This window comes from Aquarana catesbeiana, linkage group LG07 (genome assembly GCF_042186555.1).
Source record: "Aquarana catesbeiana isolate 2022-GZ linkage group LG07, ASM4218655v1, whole genome shotgun sequence".
Lineage (NCBI taxonomy): Eukaryota > Metazoa > Chordata > Amphibia > Anura > Ranidae > Aquarana > Aquarana catesbeiana.
The window spans coordinates 284,426,895-284,452,049 of NC_133330.1; the positions used below are offsets into that span (position 1 = coordinate 284,426,895).

Sequence of the window (25,155 nt, forward strand, 5' to 3'; positions counted from 1 at the left end):
CTTTAAGGGATCAGTCCCAAGAAACACATGGACTTGTACGTGGCTGGGAGGAGGTGGCTGCGGACCATGTCGTTCTTAGTGACCCAGAGGACTCCGGACCGAATGCCTCAGCAAACCTACGCTGCATGGCCTCCCTGATCCTGCAAAGCCTGCGTAAGGATCCTCGTATTCGTGGTATCAAGGAGAAGGACCAATACTGGCTGGCAACCCTCCTTGATCCACGTTACAAGGGTAAGGTTGCGGACCTTATCTTGCCATCGCAGAGGGAGCAGAGGATGAAACATCTTCGGGAGGCCTTGCAGAAAGGTCTGTGCAACGCGTTCCCAGAGACTGGGAGGTTACAAACTCCTGTTTCTGGACAACGTGTTGCTGAGGCTTCGGTCAGTCAAAGAAGGAGCGGTGGAGAAGGTGGCCGTCTGACCGATGCGTTCAGACAATTTTTTGGTCCGCAGCCCCAAGGTATGATCGGTTCCAGCAACCATCGCCAGCGTCTGTTTTACATGGTGCAGGAATACCTAGGGGCAAGATCAGACTTGGACACCTTTCCCACCGAAAATCCTCTGGGTTACTGGGTCTTGAGGATGGATCACTGGCCAGAGCTTGCACAGTATGCAATTGAGCTACTGGCCTGTCCTGCATCCAGCGTTCTTTCGGAACGCACATTCAGTGCTGCTGGAGGCGTGGTAACCGATCACAGGGTGCGTCTGTCCACCGACTCGGTCGATCGGCTGACCTTCATAAAAATGAATGAGTCTTGGATCACCACCAGCTACCAAGCACCTGATGCTGATGTAACCGAATAATTTTTTTTGAAATCTCAGATCCCTTCAAAGACTGCCTATGCTGATGCTGAGTGACTATCCCTGAGTAATTATCCTCTTCCTCCTCAATCATCACGCTGATAGCTTGTTGCAGTGTTGTGGCACCAGCACCAGTGCCTAAGGCCCAATTTTTCTGCCCCTGTCTAACAGGGGCGTGTAATTACAATTTTTGATGCAATACTTTGCAGCAGGGCTCGTTCCTGCGTTCCAACTAGAGTGTCTGTGAGGGGTTGCAGTGTTGTGGCACCAGCACCAGTGCCTAAGGCCCAATTTTTCTGCCCCTGTCTAACAGGGGCGTGTAATTACAATTTTTGAAGCAATAATTTGCAGCAGGGCTCGTTCCTGCGTTCCAACTAGAGTGTCTGTGAGGGGTTGCAGTGTTGTGGCACCAGCACCAGTGCCTAAGGCCTAATTTTTCAGCTCCTGTTCAACAGGGGCATGTAATTACAATTCTTGATCTAATATTTCACAGCAGGGCCCTGTGAGGGCTTACAGTGTTGTGGCCACAGCAACACCTAAGGCCCAAATTTCTGCTGAGTATATAGGGCAGGACCCTACTTTCAAACATCTAACTTACAAACGACTCCTACTTGCAAACGGAAGGAGACAACAGGAAGTGAGATGAAATCTACCCCTAGGAAGGGAAATTCTCTCCTGTAAGAGTTAATATGGGAAAACAAGTTCTCCTTTCCACTGATGCTTTCCAATCCTTGTTCCACAAAAAAACCCAAATTTTCAAAAAACATTTTTCATTGGGACAAAAAAGTGAGGTGAAATCTTCTGAAGAGGAGGAAAGACAGCAAAACAAATGTCACAGGGGTGATAACCCTTCCCTATGTTTTCCAAAAAGCTTAGAAAAGATTTTTTGGCTGGAGCTAAACACGTTAAAAATGTTCAAAATTACAAACAGATTCTACTTAACAACAAACCTACAGTCCCTGTCTTGTTTGCACCGCCTGTATACTGCTGTTCAGAGTATATAGGGCCTGGTGGCCCCACACCTTTCCTTATTTTAATTTGGGTGCGGGGTTCCCCTTAATATCCATACAAGACCCAAAGGGACTGGTAATGGACTGGGGGGTACCCATGCCGTTTGTCTCACTGATTTTCATCCATATTGCCATGACCCGACATGACATTAAACCCGCAAGCAGTTTTAAATGAGATTTTTTCCTTTAAAAATGACATTTGGTGCAGGGACTGTTCTAAACATGGGAAACACGCGTCACTTTACAGGCATACTATAGACACCCCCCAGGTACGATATTTAAAGGAATATTTCACTTTTTTTTTTTTACTTTAAGCATCATTAAAATCACTGCTCCCGAAAAAACGGCCGTTTTTAAAAGTTTTTTTTGCATTGATACATGTCCCCTGGGGTAGGACCCGGGTCCCCAAACCCTTTTTAGGACAATACCATGCAAATTAGCCTTTAAAATGAGCACTTTTGATTTCGAACGTTCGAGTCCCATAGACGTCAATGGGGTTCTAACGTTCGTGCGAACTTTCGGTCCGTTCGCGGGTTCTGGTGCGAACCGAACCGGGGGGTGTTCGGCTCATCCCTATAGGGCAGTAGGTGGTGTCAGAAGGGCAGAGATTGGTGTCAGTAGGGCAGTGGACAGTGTCAGTAGGGCAGTAGGTGGTGTCAGTAGGGCAGAGATTGGTGTCAGTAGGGCAGTAGGTGGTGTCAGAAGGGCAGAGATTGGTGTCAGTAGGGCAGTGGACAGTGTCAGTAGGGCAGTAGGTGGTGTCAGTAGGGCAGAGATTGGTGTCAGTAGGGCAGTAGGTGGTGTCAGAAGGGCAGAGATTGGTGTCAGTAGGGCAGTGGACAGTGTCAGTAGGGCTGTAGGTGGTGTCAGTAGGGCAGAGATTGGTGTCAGTAGGGCAGTAGGTGGTGTCAGAAGGGCAGAGATTGGTGTCAGTAGTTCAGTGGATGGTGTCAGCAGTGCTAAGGGGGAAGGAGAGCAAAATGGGGGCCTGGACAGCAGGGGGAATCTCCCCCGCAAAGGATGATTATGGTGTGCCCAGGCACATCCAGCACACCCTGTGTGCACGCCTATGCTGTGGAGAGCTACTACCTGCTAAAGTGGTTCATGATCTACAGCACAAAGGGACAAACCTTAAGGAGCATTTTAACAGATTATTATAGAGAGCCCAAAACCTGTGGTGCTCAGGTATGCAGGCAGTTTCTCGGGTCGTGCTCTGGTCCTTTCCCTTATGCAGTTTCGTATTAGTCACTACATATAATATAATCACTGACCATCAAGAAGGCACTCCACATTTTATGTATTCTGGGCCAGACTTCATAATCTAAGCAGGCACTGTTTCTAGTAGCTTAAGCACATATGCACAGAGACATACCACTGCATGCAAACACTTCGTACGCATTCAAAAAAAATACATAAATAAAATGCAGGAAAAAAATTATATCTAAAGCCCTTCAACCAGAATCTATCAAGTCTTAACGGCACAATATACCCCTGGGGCATAAAAGGGGTTAAAAATACTTGGCTTGTGTTGTGAGATCCGAGATCGCCTTCCAGAGGGAATATGTTCAAAGAGGTCTGCTCCTCTGGGCATTTGTTTATTATTTAGAATTATTCATCAATGGTAACGTATTCTACATGTAATGCTACCTTTCTGCAGTTTATAATATCAAATGATGTTCAGTAGCTTGCATTAGGTGGTTTCATATCCAGGTGTATTTGGATTAATATCTTCCATCATGGAAAACAGCTTTGGGACAGGACTTAATTTCAAATATAAATAGATAGAATAATGTATGCGGTATTGATTTTACTTAAAGGGCCTTGAATATACCATCCTGGGTGAATTAAGTTTGCTTTCTTTACAGCTGAACTCCAAACAGAGAGAAAAAAAAAACAATATAAATACACAAAAAGGCTTTGCTTGACCTGCCAAATAACTTTTATTTACATTCATCCTCCCCTGAGATATACACAGCTCTGACATATAGTACAGGAGGCTGGTGACCTACCTTGTCTCTTCTATTGTCAAGTAATAATGACAGGTCACCTCCCCACCTCCAACCTAAACCAACCTATAGCTGAACAGTGAATGAGCAGCAGCAGCCAATGCCTTTGTCTCACTGCCTTGCCCTCCTGTCAGCATATCTGATTGGCTCCTAGTTCTGGCCCTCCCTCTCCCAGTTTGTGCTGCTGTAAAGGAGATAAGTAGCTGACAAAACTAATGAAAATGTGGGTACTTACACTAGCAGCACTTACAAAGACATTTTAATTCAATTTTGTTAAAATAATATAACATACAGAATAAAATTGTTACACAAGTCATTCTGTAATTTATTGTTATTAAACAATACCTTTCAACTTTAATCTAAAACTGTCAAAAGAGTCAACGCAATATGGCAACCTCTAGGTGTCCTGTACGCCCCCAGGAATGCAATTTCCTGCTTGTGTGATTGGCTCACTGATTTTATCAGACATCTGACATGAGTCTCTGATACGAGTCAATTGTTGGCATCATCTAAAAAGGAATTTCATTTTTGTTGAAATTGTCCCTAAGAGTTAAATACTTCCAAAAGAGATGCCGACATTGCAACTTCATTAGAACTCAGAGGGGTGCACCAGGTGAATATATTGAGCCAAACCTCTCATTCAGGAATCAGTCTTTAAGGGATATGGTGAAACACTTTGTTTTCCTTCATAACAGAAACCTGCTACAGAATTGGCTAAAGCAGTGTTTCTCAACCTTTTTTCAGTCAAGGCCCCACTTTAAAATCATGGACAGTCTCGAGGTACCCCATTCTAAAATCTAATAAATTATTCTAATAGTTTTAAATAATTCAGCAACATCCACCCATGTAGGACACCCAATGTTAGAGGGGATTTTGTTCTTCCAAAGCAAATTACACTTTTGCACACTGGTACTGACTAGTATTCCAATGTTTCTCTTCTCCCTCAATTTCTCTCCACCAGTCCACCACTGCGACCCGGTGCTAAGGGAAAGAGGCCGAGGAGGGTCAAACAAGGATGCTGTGGAGGCAACAGACATCCTCCTTATCAACTGTTGGCATCATTGATTGTTAGGATGACAGTGTCTAGAAAGTCCTAATGGTGCCAGTGGTTTAGACATTAATGGCTGTGTGGAGTTATTTTGAGGGGACAACAAATTTACACTGTTATACAAGCTGTACACTCACTACTTTACATTGTAGAAAAGTGTCATTTCTTCAGTGTTGTCACATGAAAAGGTATAATAAAATATTTACTAAAATGTGAGGGGTGTACTCACTTTATATGTTAGTGCAATAATTTGTGTTTTTTTTTTTTTTTTTTTATATATGTGCTGAATTGTGCTTTGAAGGCATGTTTTTATTTGTTCAGTGACAATTGATGAGTTATATGAGCCAATCCATTACTTGCTTTTGTACGTCTTCCAACTGCTGCAAAATGACAACTGGAATAAGGCGCACACACATTTTATATAATTACATCTGCACAGCCATAATACTTGTTGATTCCATTCTGTAAAACAGGACCAAATACATAAGAAATGCAATAGCGGAGTTTCTGTATATAGAAACAGCTGTTTGTTTACCACTGTTCACAAAAGAGCAAAGAGTTTGAGTATTTTTATTGTTATAAGACTCATGCCTGCTTTTTCTATTTTACTCATTTTTATTTAACTTTTCTAATCACTCATACACAAATTTCTTTATGCACAAAATTTCCTAATAAAAGAACAACTTCTGCTGCACATAGCGGTCAGCTTCTAACCATTATGTTTTTTTGTTAAGTGTAAAACAAGGAAGAAATTCCTATAGCTAAAATCTTCTTTCAAAAATACTGTTTGCCTGGCTTTCTTACTGATCCAAAAGCTTATGAGTTCACTGACCTGTAATAGCCAGGCACATCGGGTTCCTGATTTTAATCTTTTCTTTCTGCGTGCTTGTACCTAGTTATTCAGAAAGTTTTAAAGTTCTTTTAAAGTTTGCTGTGAAGTTGGCTCACATGAGGAGGTTAAAGTGATACTAAACACACACTTTTTAAATTTACATTCTCCCTTCTATTTCTGTATGTGGATGAAAGCACTGTAATCATTTTCTGTTTCAATGGTTTTTATTAAATGTTTTAGTAACACAGTAGAGGATAGTTAGGTAGAGCTGCGAACAATCCTTGCTTGCTCCAAATGAGTCAGGTTAACAAATAAACAAACAAATGCGGGGCTTAACACCAAATTATGAAGACCCAGAATGCAGGTTAGTTCTGGTGTGTGTCCTCCCCAACACATTTTAACTTGAATTTAGAGAAAGAAAAACATGAAAACCTGATACCAAAGGTGAGCGTGAAAAAAGGGAAATGGAAAAAAAGAAGGCAGGAAGGGAGAAAGAAGACTGAGTCCGTCCTGGAATCCTCAGTCAGTCGTCCAAATGAACAGTTTTACGAATCTGGGACCTGTAGGTATGTAAGCCAGGGGGACCATATTTTCTCAAAGAGAGGTTGTTTATCACGCAGAATGTTCACTACCTTTTCGTTCAACATGATCCACGTTAGTTTATGTTTCATCAGAGCTATGTCTATAATAGGGCTTTTCCAAGCTGACGCAATGGCAATTTTAGCTAGCAAGAATATATAGTATATTAGCGTCTGAGTATGTCTAGGGATATTATCCACTGGTTTGTTCAGTAGGGTGACACTAGCATCTTTAACAATATTGACCATTGTGACTGAGAAAATGAATGAGTGGACCCTCATCCAGAAGCGACGAACCTTGGGGCATGTCCACCATACATGTAGTGGCAAACCTACCTGCCTGCAACCCCTGAAGCAAGAAGCTGAGGTACCTGGATACATTTTGGTGAGGCGGTCTGGTACCAAGTACCATCTGGCATGTACTTTGTATCCCGCTTCGATCAGGGCGGTGCCTTTGTGGATTCGGGTACTCCATTTGCGCCTGTCCTCCACCTCAGGGCTTATTTCCAGATTCCTCTCCCATGCCACCTGATTTGATAGCCTGGTAGTAGGGACAGTAAACTGTTTATAGAGCACAGAGATGTCCCCCCCGGAGGACAGCATCCTGAATGCACCTGTTCTCGAACATGGTGCGTACTGCCAGGTCTGACACATCTTTCTGTAGTGATTGAAGGAAATGCACGGGGGGCATCCCCAAACTGCCTGTGAAGTGCGAGGAAGGACGTATTCCTTTGTGGTCTAGGTAGTCACCTATGCAATATAGTCCCTTACTTATCCACCAACCAAATCTATCAGGCTGCATGCCAGGGGGGAACAGGGGATTGCCAAAGAGTGAGGCCACCGGGGTATGTGCAGACCGTATGGACCATCTCCTGCAACTCATATTCCAGATGTTAAAGGAATGTGAAAGTGTTGGACACAAAATAGCTTTACGATGCTGTGGGGAAGTCCAAAGGATAAGGTCCATTGCCAGCGGAGTGCTCGCCTGAGGCTCCAGTGGAACCTAGTGATGGCCGTGGAGTTGGAGTAATTGTGCCAACTGCGCAGCCATTTAATACTTCCGAAACTCAGGCACTCCCATACCACCCAAGTCTTTGGAGGCATACATCATGGTCTGAGCTATTATAGGACCTTTGGTACCCCAGATATAATTGAGGATTTTAGATTGGAAATGGAGCGTGGCAGCAACAGGGACCTGAATTGGCAGAGTTCAAAAATAATACAGTAACCGTGGTAAGACTGTCATTTTAACTGATGCAATTCTACTGATCCAAGACAGACTCACATCAGACCATGCCTTCACGTCTTCAAGTAACCGAGCAAACAAGGGAGGATAATTGGCTTTGTACAAGGAGGTTACATCAGAAGTCAGTTTGATGCCCAAATAAGAGAGGGACGACTGTTGCCATAGGATAGGGAATTGAGATTTAATACTCTGAAGAGTTGAAGTTGTAAATTGACATTCAGTGCTTCTGATTTATTGTGAGTGAATAGCAGGCCGGAAATTTTCTCAAATCGATTTAATAGGGATAGAAGATTTGGTAGTGTGGTATGGGGGGACGTGATAAACAGCAGAAGGTTGTCTGCAAATAGGGCACACGTATGGTCCTTCCCCCCGCTTTCTATTCCCAAGATGTCTGGGTTATGGCGAATCGCTATCGCCAGTGTTTCGATGGCAGCACTGGAATAATTTTAATTAAAAAAAACCTTTAAGACCCAGATCTTTCCCAGCCTGTCTGCAGGGAAACAAAAGCAAGAGGAGCTTCTAGTCCTCTGCTGCTAGTCACATGTTAAAAAAAAACAAACAAAAAACAACCTTTGCAATACAGAGTAAAAATAAATAAATAATATCAATAAACTGTATTAAATTGGCATACAAATACATATTTGAAATCAAATATTTATTATTTTGTGGAAATATCATGGTGTGGGTGGATTTCTGCCAGTCACAGGCTGTGTCACGTCCCTCCAGCCTGTGTCTTAAAATAAGAGGGACGTGAAGCCTCCATTAATCTACATGTAATATGCCACCCCCATTGTGTTTAGCTGGTTAATGGGCATGGAGGAGGAGGGAGTGGGCTGTTATTTACTACTGTGTATATGCCTATATGTGTGACTTTATAGTCACATGGGCTGCTCAGATGTGATAGGGAGGAAATACTCAGCATAGAAACTCACTGAAAACTGAGCATGTGCAGAGTTGCCAACGCAGCTGCAAAATCCCTAGATTAATTGGGGACATGAACAGAGGGTGGAGATACTGTAGGGAACAGCAGGATCAACCAGGTTTTTTTGCAGAATACAGAAAACAAACCCCATAGTGACAGAGTGAGTATGAACAGCATGTAATAATACACCAATTATCATACCTTCCAACTTTTTGAGAAGGGAATGAGGGACACCTATCAGCAAAAGTATGCAGGCATAGGACACACCCTTGCCATGCCCCCTGAAGGGAGAATGGTACAAAAAAACAAGATTGGTTAAACCCATAAGTGCTTTTTTTTACCACTACTATTCCTTTATATTGGCTTTTGGAATTTACAAATGCAGCAATTTAGAAATCAGAAGAAAGATTTAGGGCTGGGAAACACTTTTTGATAGATAAAAAATGCATTTTATATACATCTATATACAGTAGATCAGACCAAAATGAGGGACAAATGAGGAGGAATGAGGGACAGGGGGACATTGCTCCAAATCAGGGACAGTCCCTCGAAATCAGGGACAGTTGGGAGGTATGCAATTATTGATGGTTTTTTATGATGTGGGTTTAGTGACACTTTAATGTATGGGTTGTAATGGACTTATGTGTATGATCTTTGATATAGGTCACGGTCCCAATCCATTAGTCTCTAATATACTGATACAGTAGCTCCCAAAAGTGAGTACACCCCTCACATTTTTGTAAATATTTTATTATATCTTTTTATGTGACAACACTGAAGAAGTGACACTTTGCTACAATGTAAAGTAGTGAGTGTACAGCTTGTATAACAGTGTCAATTTGCTGTCCCCTCAAAATAACTCAACACACAGCCATTAATGTCTAAACTGCTGACATCAAAAACGTGAGTACACCCCTAAGTGAAAATGTCCAAATTGGGTCCAATTAGCCATTTTTCCTCCCCAGTGTCATGTGACTCGTTAGTGTTTCAAGGTCTCAGGTGTGAATGGGGAGCAGGTGTGTTAAATTTGGTTTTATCGCTCTCACTCATACTGGTCACTGGAAGTTCAACATGGCACCTCATGGCAAAGAACTCTCTGAGGATCTGAAAAAAAGAATTGTTGCTCTACATAAAGATGGCCTAGGCTATAAGAAGATTTCCAAGACCCTGAAACTGAGCTGCAGCATGTTGGCCAAGAACATACAGCAGTTTAACAGGACAGGTTCCACTCAGAACAGGTCTCGCCATGGTCGACCACAGAAGTTGAGTGCACATGCTCAGCGTCATATCCAGAGGTCTTTAGGAAATAGACAAATGAGTGCTGCCAGCATTGCTGCAGAGGTTGAAGGGTTGGGGGGTCAGCCTGTCTGTGCTCAGACCATACGCCGCACACTGCATCAAACTGGTCTGCATGGCTGTCGTCCCTGAAGGAAGCCTCTTCTAAAGAAGATGCACAAGAAAGCCTGCAAACAGTTTGCTGAAGACAAGCAGACTAAGGACATGGATTACTGGAACCCTGTCCTGTAATCTGATGAGACCAAGATAAACTTATTTGGTTCAGATGGTGTCAAGCTTATGTGGTGGCAACCAGGTGAGGAGTACAAAGACAAGTGTCTCTTGCCTACAGTCAAGCATGGTGGTGGGAGTGTCATGGTCAGGGGCTGTATGAGTGCTGCCGGCACTGGGGAGCTACAGTTCATTGAGGGAACCATGAATGCCAATATGTACTGTGACATACTGAAGAAGCCGAGGATAAAGGTGATGGACTGCCCAAACATATCTCCAGACCTAAACCCTATTGAGCATCTGTGGGGCATCCTCAAATGGAAGGTAGAGGAGCACAAGGTCTCTATCATCCAGCAGCTTTGTGATGTCGTCATGGAGGAGAGGAAGAGGACTACAGTGGCAACCTGTGAAGCTCTGGTGAACTCATACCCAAGAGGGTTAAGGCAGTGATGGAAAATAATGGTGGCCACACAAAATATAGAAACTTTGGGCCCAATTTGGATATTTTCACATTTCACAGGGGTGTACTCACTTTTGTTGCCAGCGACTTAGACATTAATGGCTGTGTGTTGATTTATTTTAAGAGGACAGCAAATTTACACTGTTATACAAGCTGTACACTCACTACTTTACATTGTATCAAAGTGTCATTTCTTCAGTGTTGTCACATGAAAAGGTATAATAAAATATTTACAAAAATATGAGGGGTGTACTCACTTTTGTGAGATACTGTATATACCATCAGAAGGGCATATTAAGAGGATCTCTCATTTTGTTAGGTTGGTTCACAGCATTAGTTTAGTGTGGGGAATTATATATTATGATGGATATTTGCGCATCCATGCTTCCCTTCTAGCTCCTCCTTTTGATACACCCCCATCCTCAAACCCAGGGAACCTACCAACACGAGTATTATATGGCTACAGAGTTTTGTCCTTGACCACTGTGAGCATCCTAAATTGATGTGAACAATATTTTATTATAACCTTGTATTGGTAGTTGCTAATGTATGTTTTTATGCATGTACTTTTACAAATTTATGTTTGATTTATAGATATTCCCTGTCCTCACCTCCTCATTCCTGATGAAGCGGCTTAATATCCGTGAAACGTGTTGAGAAACAGAAGCTCGTTCCTTGTGATAACCTGCTTTCCGGTATGTGAAATGGTTTTATAATTTTTGTATGGGTCACCTTGTAGCTTGGGTACCAAGGAGCTTTAAGCCTCAGGAGGGAACCAGAAATATTGTCAATTTAGACAGGACGTTTTTTTTTTTTTTTTATACCAATCTTATAGTTTTTTTTTTATGACATTTATTCAATGACAAAAAAAAATTTTCATAAAAAATTGCGTAGATACTTGAAGCACCACATAAAGTCAATTTGGCCAAATATACTTCTTGTTTTTCTAGAAAGTTTGAGAGCCCATTTATAATTCTGTGACGTGGTAAAAGGCGTCATTGCATTGGCATTCATTTTGAATTGCACCACAACGCACTCAGGCACCACAACTGCATTGTAGCGCATGCGAATGCACTGTTGTGGTGCCTGCAATGTGCAGTGTGTGTTATGGTGCGTTGTGTTGGTGAAAAAAAAGCGAGATATGATTTTTAGCATGTTAGGGTACCTCTACAGCCTATTTTTTCAGGCTGCTGTCTAAAAGTGGTTGTAAACACTTACCTATACCTAGCGAAGTGACTCAGGTGATACACAAAGATGAAACAAAGTCTCCTACATAAGTTGTACCTGTCTATCTGGAAGTCTTCTCTCCTTGACATTGGTTGAAAGTGCAGAATTTATAAAGCTTGTCTGAGCTTCCAGAAAAAATGGGGATGAGGAGATGCGATCACGTTCTGCAGAGCTCAGTGAGCAGAGGTCTAAGAGCTGATTGGAGGGAAGGGGCACACCCCCTTTACACAGCACACAGGAACAGATCTGAGGTTGTCAATCATCTGGAGATCCCTCCCCTGTCATCATTTCTCTCTTGGTGGCAGGAAAACTTGTCAGAAGTGATTCATGCTGATAGCAGAGGAACGAAGCAGCAGACAGAAATTATACTTAGTTCTCCTAATTGAGACAAGTACACACTAGAGAGAGATATGCTTTGTTCATATTTCATGTCTGAGGTTTACAACTATTTTAACACAACATGCATTAATGCACCACAAAGATGTACATGGACCCTCAAGATCAGATAAAGTCAGGCAGCAAGAATTTTTAAAAATTGGTCAGAAATGGCAGCGTATGCATTCCTTTGAATAAAAATGCAGCTGAGAAGTTGGGTTGTCAACAAAATACATTGGGTGGAGGGAGGGGGGGGGTGGTGTTCATGGATTCAACTTATTCTTACATGAGAACTGAGGAAGTGTAGCATCCAGTGTGGGTTTGACTATAAGTAAAAATTCCTACTGCTGTTATGCACGCGTTTCAGGTGTGTGTTTTTATGTTTTAACAAAAGCATAGTTTCATCATTGGAGGCTTTTTTTTTTTTTTACTTCTGTTCTTATTATATACCTCAAGTGTGAAATACCTTGAGTGGAAATACGAGACTAATGCCCCGTACACACGGTCGTACATTGATCGGACATTCCGACAACAAAATCCTAGGATTTTTTCCGACGGATGTTGGCTCAAACTTGTCTTGCATACACACGGTCACACAAAGTTGTCGGAAAATCCGATCGTTCTAAACGCGGTGACGTAAAACACGTACGTCGGGACTATAGACAGGGCAGTGGCCAATAGCTTTCATCTCTTTATTTATTCTGAGCATGCGTGGCACTTTGTCCGTCGGATTTGTGTACACACCATCGGAATTTCCGTCAACGGATCTTGTTGTCGGAAAATTTTATCTCCTGCTCTCCAGCTTTGTGTGTCGGAAAATCCGATGGAAAATGTCCGATGGAGCCCACGCACGGTCGGAATTTCCGACAACACGCTCCGATCGGACATTTTCCACCGGAAAATCCGACCCTGTGTACGGGGCATAAGCCCTTCAGAATGAATGAAAGTCGAATATATTTAAAGCACTTTTTAGCTTTCTCTGCATTTGACGGTCAAACCATATAGTGAGCTAATGTCCAATCTTGGGTAGAATCATATGGTGTGTTTTTGGAAAATACACGTGTGTGTATATATATATATATATATATATATATATATATATATAGGGATGTGTGGAGACTTTGAGGAGCGCTGTCCATTATATGTAAATATTTTATGTGTATGTATAAGCGGGGGGGCGGGTTCTGTGGGGGGGTTCTGGTCCACGGTCCGTAGGGACGCTGAGTTAGCCCTGTTACATTCTCCAATACCTGGCTTATACGCATCACAGCAGAAGCTGGCCAAACAGACTATAGCTCAAGCCTAGAAGACCCAACGCGTAGCCTTCCAGGGGGTGAAGACACGTATGACCACCATGATGCTTCATGAAGGAATGTCCAGTATTGTGAATGATTCATATGGTTCTTATACTAAACCCTAAAAAGCAACCCCCACACTGATCTTTTGAGCCAGAGGAAGCATGCAAAAAATTCTGTGTGCCTGGCTGTGTGTGCTCTGAGAGGGGGAAATAGGACCAAACTACCAGTGGCTGGTCAATACTCAACGGTATTTCCAGAAATAGATCTTCAATACTTGAGACTAGCTCTTGAAATCACAGTCAGTTGGCAATTATGAGTGAGCGCAACAAATATGAAGAATTAGCAGTTTTACTTCGATTTGAATAATTTTTTTTTTTGGTCATCCACCCACATTCACTGGGGTCAAGCACAGCAGGTCTTGATTAATGGTAAATATCTGAAAAGTCTTAGGCCCCTTTCACACAGGCTCAGGTGATCAGGTCCGCCTGTCTGTTTTTCAAGTGGACCTGATCGGACCATCCATTCAGCCCTATGTGTCCGCTGACATCCGTGGCTTTCCGATCCGATCCTGTCTGCCAAATCCAGATGGATGGGGGTCCTATTTTCCATCTCTAGCAGATCGGATGGGATCAGATGAAAATGGACAGGCGGTACATTTTTATCCGATCTCTCCAAAGAGGAAAGCAGGTCCGCCTCTGTACAGTGAGTGGAGACGGACCTGTCATCCGTCTGCTCAGCGGGGATCAACAGAGCAATCCCCACTGAGCAAGTGGAGTCCGTCAAAACAGATCCGTTCCGTGTGAAAGGGGTCTTAGAAATTCACCATATGACGGAATATATGAGGCCAGGAAATGTTTAGGACAGACTCACATCTTTGTGCGGTAATTTGCGGTAAAGTTATGGTGAATAAATCCAACCCATGAACCACGATGTGTTGCACCACATCAAACTTGTGTTAAACGTACCACAATGTACATATGTGAATCATCTGTGCATTATGGTACACTGAGAGAAAAGAAAATTAAAAAAAATGTGCAGGTCCGTTAAAGGGTCCATTGTGGTGCATTGGCAGCCCATTCGAAGTGCTGGTCATTTGCCATATTATAACTATACCCCATAGACTTTGCATCATAATCAAATACATGTTCTCAAATCAATTCTCCCATTCTTCCAGAGTTCAGTTCATTACACAGCATTCTTTTTCCTTTCAATAGTAGCGGCTTTTCCACACTTAAATTTCTGGCATCCCTAAATGATATGAAAAGACTTAATCCAATGTCAGTCTTTGTTCAGTTAGACTTGCATTCTTCTTAATCACACAAACAAATGACACAAATGCAATTGGCTCATATTGTTCTCTGTGTGTAGAGATTGCATTGCTATTGCTGAGTTTGTAGCTTCAGCTATATCCCCTGATATATGGCATACTGCAAAATATTCCATTTACATTAGGGGAGATATCGTCAGTGGCACAGGAATAGAGAGGGAGCCTCCCAATGTGGGTTGTCACCCTGAGACAGGAATAGAGGTGGAAACCCAGACGCCTTCTAAGTGTAGCTTTGTAGCAGAGATTTATTACAAGTTAAAATGAAATTACTCATAAGTGTAGTTAAAATCAGGCATGTACATTAGCCAAGCACTGTGTCAGGTAGGCTGTCTGGGGGGCCCCGAGGGACGTGCTCATCCATCCGGTGGTTCAGGTGGTCGGCACCAGTGGACTCCGACACTTCCTGCTCCGTGGACCGCACTGGTGGACTGGGGATGCTGCCACTTCCCGGATACAATGCTGGGATGTCTCAGCATCGGCGATGCATTTGTGGAGCAATGTTGTGACACAAAGGCCTGAAGAAAGAGCGCATGCTCTGCAAACGCATCTGGGAAGGATGGATGAGCATGTCCCGCGGGGACCCCCCCGACGGCACTGCTAAGGACCGCCTACCCGACAGTGCTTAGCTACTGTACATGCCTGATTTTAATTACACTTGTGAGTAGTTTCATTTTAACTTGTTATAAATCTTTGCTTCAAAGCTACACTTAGAAGGCGCCTGTGCTTCTCCCTCTATTTCTTCTAGATATACTTCTTGCTTCTACACGGAGTTGCCCCCGGACCTATATGGACTTCATTTATTAATGAACTCTTTCGTATGAGCCATTCTGTTTACAGTTTGCCACACATATATTGTTCATGAACTGGTTTCTCTTTAACTTGGGCATCGTTTGCAGAGCCAATAATGCACCAATAATCACCCCTTTTCACTCTGAGACAGGAAGCATGGGAGTACTACAGAACACAGCCCCCATTCCCCATCCCAATAACATTGGGTGAGGTGCTCTTTTGTTCACAGAGGAGAACTCAACCCTGTCTGATAACATTGCAGAGTGTACAAGACAGAAGTAACAGGTATTTTTTGCATTTAAAAACCTCAAGATATACGGCACAATAACAGATGTACACAAACTCTGTAACCCTATACAGTCCTATAGCAAGGTGCTATACAAATTGAAAAAGTCCATGATAATTCATAAAGTCCATAATAAAAGTTTAAGCACAAAAGGCAGCTCCTCCAAGAGACAGGAACAATTCTCTGAAATGACAACAAGGGACAGAGGGGGCACCACTAAGTGCAGTATTAAAAACAGTGTTTGATTAGGCAGCTAAATGTGCATTCACATAAATCCCCAAGAAGGAACGCCTGCAATGTAATAGCTCGTTAGCTGTAGTGGAACAACAGCTGAAACCACGGTGAAGGGCGGAACAGGAAGTGATGTCACGCCTGGGACAATTTGGTGGCGTGACGTCACTTCCTCTTCCACGCTGGTTCTGGATGTCCTTCCACTACAGCTGATGAGCAGCACCCGGGCTCTCCCATCCATGCGGTTCTGCCACTGCTGCTGACATCCTGGACTGTATAGTGGACGATCTACACATAGACACTGCTGTTGTTACATTGCAGGTGTTCCTTCTTGGGGATTTGCGAGTGCACATTTAACTGCCTATTTAAACAGTGTCTATATTACTGCCCTTAGAGGCGCCCCCCTCTGTCCCTTATTTTTTGCATTTATCAAACAGATATAACAAAATAACTTTTATATTCATATTTGCCAGATCAAAAAGGATCAAAAAGAGGGAATTTGTTACTTTAAGATAGGGTGACCCAACCTATTGATCATGCCACAGGGGGAAGTAATAATAGTGGCATGTGAAGTGCCCCACTCAAAATGTTGGGCGTGACCAAATTGTGCCAACGGTGGGAGTTGCTTAAAGGTGTATGGTTTAAGAACAGCAGAGCCTACTTTGCTCTGGGTCAAGAGTGCAGGCTAAGGTGTGCGCTGCAGATCATCATCACAAGCAAAGGGCAAGGCGGCAAATTATTCAGATTCTTACCTCCTGTGCAAGCTGAAAGAGGATGAACATCCAGCACCTATCTGTACGTGATATCATCAGTAATCATGGCACAGACAGGAGCGGGCACACCCCTCCCCTCCATCTTCCTGTTACAGGCCGGTCACAGAAATATTGCTAAGATGGATTACCCCCATCAAATCATTCTCTGCAGCTATTACCTTTTGTACCACCACCCCCTCCCTTTAGAATGTAAGCTCTACGAGCAGGGCCCTCCTGTACCTTTTGTATTGAACTGTACTGTAATTGTGGTGTCCCCCCTATACATTGTAAATCGCTGCGTAAACTGTTGACACTATATAAATCGCATATGATAATAATAATAAGAAGAATTATTACCCTGGGTCAGGAAAGCTTTTATTAATCTGGAAAGAAATCAGAGGCACAATATTTTATCGGGGATAAAATTGAGGACATTTTTTCCAGGGATCTGTCCCCAGAAGGAGGTGATATCTGGTCATTCTACTTTAAGACCCTTTATTACTGGCAGTATGGTACATTCTGTCACTGTAAATCTTGTCATTACATGCATACAGTCTGCATTTCCCTATGGACAAAACATGGGGTGTGGCACATAGACAGTATAGGTATGAGTATGAATGCACAAGAATGTAGATTTATAGATTTTCTTCAGATGTGTAGGATGTATTGTACTTTGGAGTAACCATAGCGTTGACACACCCAGAAGTGTCAAATACTGGCAGGAGCCTGGGAGTTTTAACAAATGGGCTACCAGAACAGTCATTAAATAGCATCTCTTTTTACAGGCTGCCTTTAGCCTAATTTAAACCCCGCAATTAATGGAGTAAAGAGTAGAATGTTTCATAATAATAGATTACCACGTTTCTTACTTGCCACCATTCCAGCATCAATAATTTTCAACAAAGATCAAAATGGGACCCAGGTAACCCAAAGCACCGCTCAAAGCTCCATCAAACCCAGTAATTCCAACTCTGCCGGGTGCTAGCTTCCTAATGGCCCATCCTACCCAGTTGCAGACTCTAAAAGAAAATAAATGGAAGTGCACACTGGAAAGATGCCTGGTTCAAGGAGTATCAGAAAGGATTCAGCTCTGTCTCTCCCCAAGCCACGCTCCTCCAACGCATTTCACCAGCCTACTTTAAAAGGTCAGTTGTAGTGAAAAGCAGCAGACTGCAAACTTATGGGGTCAATTCACCATATGCAAATTATTCTGGATGCATTTATTATTTTCTATCTAGATAATTTTCCTTTCATACACATAAATATTAAATAGATGTGAAATTGTTATTTTCTCCCATGAATATTGAGTGGATTAAATCCTCCATTTATCATGGACCATTGTATTCTCCACCTCACATGGCTCTATTTCCTGTTCTTCTAAATAGACCCTTCACCAGAACCTCCAGTCCAGTTAACACCAGCTTAACGGTAAGGAGTAAGAACAATAAAAAATAAGAATATAAACTGCACACCAAATATTACAAAACTGATAATGCGTGTATGTGGAAAGCTCAGCTGATCCATGCAAGAAATCACACATTGCTGTTCTTGTGTGTTGCATTCTTGTGCATTGCATTAACTCGCATAGGTTTATATTTAGGCATGTACTGGCCAACGGGACTACCGGGAGTTTCCCGGGGGGCCAGTGGCTCAGTGGGCCAGTTTCAGTGACAGCCAGTGGGGGTGGATTTTGGGGCTATAGCCCTGAATATGGGACCCATATCCCTGAGTCCCAGGGGTCCCAAACCACAGGGCCGTGGCCTCTCTGAAGCCATGCGGCGGGCAGCACGGGAGAGCCGCAGAGCAAGCAGGCAGCACCGGAGAGCAGGACAGGCGAGAAAGCAGAGAGGTGACATCATATCTCACCCCTGCCCTGCATCACCGCTGTTCCACCCTCACTATGCAGGCGCAGGCAGCAGAGAGATTACATCATCTCTCACTGCCCGCCCTCTCTCTGGTGACCCTGATGTAAGGAGCCGCTCTCTGGGAAGTCTGAGATAAGGAGGGGCTCTCTGCAGACCCTGGGTGTCTCTCTGGGGACCCTGATGTAAGTGGGGGGGTTTCTGAAGACCCTGATGTAAGGGGGGGCTCTCTGGAGACCTTGATGTAAGGGGGGGCTCTCTGGGGACCCTGATGCAAGACTGAGGCTCTCTGGAGACCCTGATGTAAGGGGGGCTCTCTGGGGACTCTGATGTAAGGGGGGCTCTCTGGGGACGCTGATGCAAGGCTGAGGCTCTCTGGGGACACTGATGTAAGGGGGCTCCCTGGGGACCCTGATGCAAGACTGAGGCTCTCTGGGGACTCTGATGTAAGAGGGGGGGCTCTCTGGGGACTCTGATGTAAGGAGGGGATCTCATGGGGACCCTGATGTAAGGGGGGCAGTTTTTTTTGCACAATTGCGTATAGTTTATATACTGTTTTTGTGCGTGTTTTCAAAATTAAAGTGGGCCGGTCTGGATGAAGTCCAGGGCCAAATTTTTGTCCCAGTCCAGCCCTGTTTATGTCTACTCCTGCATTAACGCACGGGATCGGACATAAAAGTGTACATGTAGCATTTTTTTTAGACGCAGCATGCAACAACACATGGTAGTGTGTCATTGTGTGTTGTTGTGAGCTGCAACATATCTGCATCATACATGCATTGCCTTAGTGTATTGGGGTGCTGTTCACGATGAATTGCCCCGCAATGTGGTAATTTGTGCATCATGCCACACAAAGGTGAGAATATTTTTGATTGTAAAAAAATGCAAATACCACATGAAAATGAAAGCACCAAAAGTGTTTGATTGTTTAGTAAACCGTTAACCCTGACCCTAAGGCTCCATTCACACTTGTACGACTCCAAAGTTGCGCCAACTTTGGAGTGCAACTTTGAATAAGTGAGACTTGGATATAGCTTTGGCTTTGACCAGTGATAATGGACAACTGTTGCATTGTATAACATGCAGGTACAACATTCATGCAACCTTTGAGGGCTAACATTTAAGTCTATGGCCCTCAAGTTGCATGAAAGTGGGACCAAATTAGTGCATGAACTACTTTGAAGTCGCTGCAACTTTAAAGTGGTTGTAAACCGCTGCACTGTTTTTTTTTTCCTTACCTGCAAGGCAAAGGCTTAATGTGCTTGTATGAATTGCATACTAGCACATTATGTGAAACTTACCACAAAACAAAGCCTTCCAGAGATGTGATGTCATCACTGGAGACAGCTTCCATCACCTGTCTTGCTTCCGGGTGAGCAGACTCTGGCTGTGTGATTGGTCGGAGCCGCGGTGACCTCACTCCCGTGCATGCGCATGGGAGTGGCCAGTCATGGCACAGGGCTCTGAAGAAATGGTGTTCTTTCACAGCACACACACCAGTGATTTCACTGAGCGAATGTACAGTAAAAATCTCCTAAACGATGCATGTTTATGAGATATTTACACTACCTATAGGTAAGCCTTATTATAGGCTTACCTATAGGTAAAATTTGGAGATGAAAGTTTACTTCCTCTTTAAGTCGCACATATTCAAATGGTTATCATTGGAAAACATGGGGAACGACTTATCATGCAACTTTGATGTCCAAAATTGCACGATAAGTCGCATAAGTATGAATGGAGCCTTAAAGTAGAGTTTAAAATGGAACTTAACTCCTTACAGCAACATTTTACATTTTTTAGTCCTCTCTGCTCCCTCTTACAAAAATGTACAGTATATAATATTTATTTATAATATTTATTAGAATTTGTAACTTTGTGTGCTTTTTTTGTGCTTCAAGGTAGCATTTCTTGCTTTTCAGTCTAGGCCAGGCCTCTTGGGATTGCTACATCACCCCCTATCACAATTAGCAGGCACTGCTGCCCACCAAACAGGACCCATTCTAGTAAATGTAGTAAATGGGGCTGCACTACAACTGTGTGCAATAGTGCAGCATTTAGGCCTGTTGTACATAGGAGTAAAAAATGCTGAGTTTTTTACTGATCTGAAATGAGATGCATTATTGTCTGATCGACAATGCACACAGCTGATTGAAGATCAGTAAAGCTCGGTTCACACAGGGATCCGACTTGTGAGACCCCAAGTCGCGTGACATGTAAAATCTCATGTTAGTCAATGAGAGCGGTCTTAATTAGCACTAGTGAAGTCGTTCCAACTTTAGAAAATGTTCCTGTACCACTTCAAGGTGACTTCCATCTGACTTGTGCCCATAGACTTTAATGGAAGCCACCTTCTAGTCAGATCCTCAATTCGCAGATATGTGAACCCTGTCTTAAAAATGTCCAGTTTTCATGAGGCCTATACATCAGTAAGTAAAGATGCCCATGTAGGGTTGCCACCAGTCTGGTATTGACCCGGACAGTCCGGGTTTAGACACTTGTGCCCGGGTTTCAGTCCGCCCGTGTCCCATGGCCGGGACAAGGGGTGGCGGAAAGGGGGAGGAGCCCCGGGCGCAGCAAATTACTGTGGGAGGGGGGATGCAGGTCAAGTCTCTCACAGTGCAGACAGGCTGCTAAAGCAGTGGTCATCAACCCCGTCCTCAGGGCCCACTAACAGGCCAGGTTTTTATGTATTACCTTGGGGAGATGCAGACTAGAATACTGCAATCACTGAGCAGCAAATGATATCACCTGTGATGTATTTCAGTTATCTTGCAAACCTGGCCTGTTAGTGGGCCCTGAGGACAGGTGTTGATGACCACTGTGCTAAAGGACCAGTACAGAGATTACTGCGGCTGCCCCTACAGTAATTGCAGAGCTGCAGTGGTATGCCGAGTGTATTCCCCTTGCACCCGCCACAAGTCTACAACCAAACACATTCTCTTCCCTGTCAGGCGGAGCGAACTCCTCCCGACAGATGCCTTCTAGTCCCGACCCTGCAGAGACATCATTCAGAGGCCGGGACTCGGGAGGCGGGATGAAAGAGGAGAAAAAAGTGCTGCCGGCGATGCGAGGGAACAGTGTGCATGTGAGTAATAAATGGGCTGGCAGATCCTGCTTCCCTATGTCCTGTGTTCTGCTCCTCACACACTGCATACTGTGAGAAAAATAGCCCTAGAGCTGCTCCACCTCCCAGTTCTGCCCCCCAGCTTGGCTCTCACACTTCCTTCTTTGCAGCGGGTCCTGCTGGTAAGTCATGAATTGATGTCTTAAAGAGGGTAGGGGGCGCTAATATAAGGGACGGTGTTCTTTCTGATCTCTGGAGGGCTCTAAGAAAGAGGGGCAGCAATGATATATGGAGGCTGTGAGCTAATGGGGGTCTAAGAGGGGTACTAACTGCTGATCTAATGTATGGTGACCAACCATTAGATCAGCAGCACCCCCCTTAGAGACCCCCATTAGCTCACAGCCTCCTTATATCATTGCCACCCCGCTTTCTTATCAGTAATGTCTGTCAGTGCTGCCTATCTGTGCCCATCAGTACCCATCATTGCCACCTATCAGTCCCACATATCAGCGCAGCCTCATCAGTGCCTATCATTGCCACCTATTAGTGCCGCCTCATTAGTGCCCATCATTGCCAAAGCTCTTTTTAGGTGCTTTGGAAGTGCTGCCCATTCATTGCAAAGATGCTGCTTGCAGGACTTTTCGCACGTCCTGCAAGCGCACTGCCCTGGGGTGAAAGCACCCATTGTAATGAATGGGAGGCAGTTTTCAGGCGCTATTTCTAGTGCTAAAATGCCTAAAAACTGCCTCAGTGTGAAAGGGGACTAATGGCTAAACTACTTTAAGTACATCTGGAAATGTAAAAAGAAGAGTAAATGAATATCTTACCTCAGTCCAATTTTACTGTAGAGAAAATGTTATTTCCAGGCTTCCCTGCACAAAGCAATGAAACCCAGGTGTCTGATAATGACTGTCAGGTGCTCATAGAATCTCATTACTTGCAATCTTTGTTAAAGAAGGTGGTGCCCACAAAAAAAAAAAAAAAAAATTGAATTAGAGTTTCAATCCTGCTGGAGAAGAATAACATGTAATTTTGTTGGTTGTGATGGGTGGCATTCTACATTTTGCCCATTTTTATAAACAAAAAAAAAAAGGACCACCATGTTTTTTTTAAATTGTCTCTTTCCTTTGTCTCTCTGTATTCTTGCTCTCTTGCAAAGCTGTGTTTAGTCACATGTATAATTGGATGTGAGCTAGCAGCTCCGTTAGGTATTAAATGTTAGTCACAATCCAATTAAAAATCCATCACAGCAGAGGAGACTTTCTTGAAATATTCGGCACTGCCTCAGCCCTTGTTCAGCTACTTGGTCAGGATCACGAAAAATACACACATGAATCTATTCTAAATAAACTTTAGTGGACACATGAGGTAATCCATTTAATTCAGTTACTTATTTAATTAAAAAAAATATATATATATTTTAAAAGCTGACCTCTGTGTATGATTTGTATTGCATATTTACACTGGTCCAGCTTGGCACAATACATATCTACATATGGTATGTATATCTCATACATGAATGATTGCTATGGAAGTTGCAAATCCCTGTAATCCCTACTACTACAGAGATAGCAGCAATCTTCTAGCGAGAGTCTGCCCTTCTGCACATTGATCACAGGAGGTCGCTAGCTCTGCACTGCTACCATTAAAATAATGCCTTTATTTTTATTCTTTTATTTTTTTAACCACTTCCCACCCAGCCTATAGTCAATTGACAGCTGGGAGGGCCTCATGCCGATATAACATACTCGGGGGGGGGGCGCGATCTGTCACCGGTTGTGTCCACCAGACACAGCCCATGACTGATCCCTGTACTGGCCCCCTGCTGATACCATCTGACCGCTGTAACCAATTACAGATCACATGCCAGTTGTCAAGCCATCTATTGTGTACAATTGTGTTGCTAGCTGTGATTGGTCACAGTGATCACATGGTACAGACTGGGCCAATCACAGGTAATCACAACAAAACAAACTGAATGAATCAATTTCATTCATTAAAATGCTTGCTTATAGCAATTATATATATACATATATAATAAAAAATGTGAACATTTCAAAAAATTTAAAAACAGTTATATTAATAATTATAAAAAAATGTTTTGTACTGTCACCAGTCAGTGTCAATGATCACCGCCACACCAGTTATGCTGTACTGCACTGGTGACAGTATGTAAAAAAAAAATAAAAAATGTATTTCTTAATTTTCCAAAAAATTATTACAAAAAATTACAACTTCAAAAAACTCACCATGCCTCTTACTAAATACCTTGGACTGTCTACATTCCCAAAAGAGATCATTTGGGGGTATTTGTACTGTCCTGACATTTTTGGGCCTCAAGAAATGAGATCAATACATCAGGATTGATCAATTTTCAGGTATATACCATAGTTTGTGGACTCTATAACTTTTATGCAAACTAAACTAATATACACTGATTTGGGTTATTTTCACAAAGCAATGTGCACAAAGCAAGGTCCATAAAGACATGGATGAGCGAGTTTGGGGTGAAGGAACTTGTCTGTTCTGACCTCAACCCAATAGAACACCTTTGGGATGCATTAGAGTGGAGCCCGCGAGCCAGGCCTTCTCATTAAACATCAGTGCTTGACCTCACAAATGCGCTTCTGGAAGAATGGTCAAACATTCCCATTGACACACTCCTAAACCTTGTGGACAGCCTTCCCAGAAGAGTTGAAGCTGTTATAGCTGCAAAGGGTGGCCAACTCAATATTGAACCCTACGGACTAAAGCCTCATACACACGCTTAGATTATGGGACGACCGAACGTCCGTTTTTTGTGGCATGCTAGTCTCATGTCAAAAGTGAAGAGGTTACTCACAATATGAACATTTTCGTACGACAGAATACAACGTCAGAAGTGACGTAATGTGTTGAATGCAAGTAATGGAGGGAAAAGCTTACTTAGGACTTAAATTGGGACGCAAGGGAAAGTTTGCGCCCCCATCCTTAATATCATGAAAAAAAAAGGGGGGGGGGGTTGGGACTTTGAGTGAGGTGCGCATGATGCAGCCCAATCACACTCACAGAGGTGCAAACATATGTATGTTTATTAAGGACCAATGATCAACATGGCATAAAAACGCATTGCATGCATTAGACATAAAATAATCGCATATAGACATGTATATACAACCATGGGACATGGGTAGGTACAATTATGCATCTTAATCCCCCAAACAAGATAAAAGTCATGTGAAGTAAAAAACATCTGAAAATTGGTCGATGTGTGTTTGATGCATCAAAGGTAGGCCCGACGCTGCGTTTCTTGGACTTCAATCCACTCTTCAGGAGCCAGATGCATCTAAATTCTATAAAAGATGTATAAAAAGCAATATAGTTTCATGGGTCTAACAAAATCAGCAGAAAAGGGGGAAATTTGGGCATAATGGGCCATGCCAAAAAAGGTTAGTCAAATGATAGCCAAAACTGGGACCGTGCGACAAAACAAAGCCAGGGGTAAGCCATGGAGCCTGGCCCGGGAGCTGAGTTTTGTATGTATTCTTTTGTTT

The 25,155-nt window shown here is 43.2% G+C and overlaps 1 protein-coding gene across 3 annotated transcripts in view; it reads left to right on the plus strand.

The window, feature by feature from the left end:
- Nucleotides 1-25,155, plus strand: part of TNR (tenascin R) — a 932,265-nt gene that overhangs the window by 148,943 nt on the left and 758,167 nt on the right. For all 3 annotated transcript variants that reach the window (XM_073593414.1, XM_073593413.1, XM_073593415.1), the window contains exon 2: nucleotides 11,003-11,103. The gene's annotated coding sequence lies outside the window, so the exon portion shown is untranslated. The remainder of the gene's footprint in view (nucleotides 1-11,002; nucleotides 11,104-25,155) is intronic.